The sequence below is a fragment of the Microtus ochrogaster genome, chromosome 7, assembly GCF_000317375.1.
Source record: "Microtus ochrogaster isolate Prairie Vole_2 chromosome 7, MicOch1.0, whole genome shotgun sequence".
NCBI classification, from domain to species: Eukaryota; Metazoa; Chordata; class Mammalia; order Rodentia; family Cricetidae; genus Microtus; species Microtus ochrogaster.
Window position 1 is genome coordinate 79,081,276 of NC_022014.1, and position 694 is coordinate 79,081,969.

The 694-nt window shown below is 51.6% G+C and overlaps 1 protein-coding gene across 1 annotated transcript in view; it reads right to left on the reverse strand.

Moving 5' to 3' along the window:
* Positions 1–694, reverse strand: part of Unc13d (unc-13 homolog D) — a 16,034-nt gene that overhangs the window by 10,860 nt on the left and 4,480 nt on the right. The window lies entirely within an intron of this gene.

Sequence of the window (694 nt, forward strand, 5' to 3'; positions counted from 1 at the left end):
TCCTCTGCAGGAGCACCTCACATAGCCCCACCAGGATCGCCCTCCACCCCCCACCCCTGCTTTTCACTTAGAGTCCTGGTCATAGCCAGGGCTCAGGGGACATTCTGACCTCCTCCTGCCCAGCACCTGGTGTGACCGTTCTTCTCCACACAGGCTGGCATGCCAGTCACGCAGGAGTGCTCCTTCTTGGCATTCCAAGAAGCTGACATAGCTCAGGGGACATGATGGCCCTTGGAGATTTATTGTCATTTTCAGAGGTTTTGTTTTTCTGAGACAGGGTCTCACTGTATACGGTGAGGCCCAGAATGGCCTCAAACTTGCTGCAATCCTCCTGCCTCAGCTTTTTGAATGCTGAGATTGATTACAGACATGTATCACCAAGTCATTTTTGACATCAGTTTCTGAGTATCAGCTCTTTACTGCTGTGAGCCAATTGCTCACACTGGGAAATGGGGCTGCAGCAGCCAGGCAAACACAAAAGCCCAGGGCTCAGGCCAACGTTCAAAAAGGAGGCCAAAAGCTAGGGGTGCTGGTGACGCACACCGTAAATCCCAACACTCGGAGGCAGAGGCAGGCAGACTTCTGAGTTCAAGGCCAGCTACAGAGTGAGTTCCAGGACAGTCAGGGCTACACAGAGAAACCCTTTCTCAAAACAATAACAACAACAACAGAAAGAGAGAAAGAGAGAGAGAGA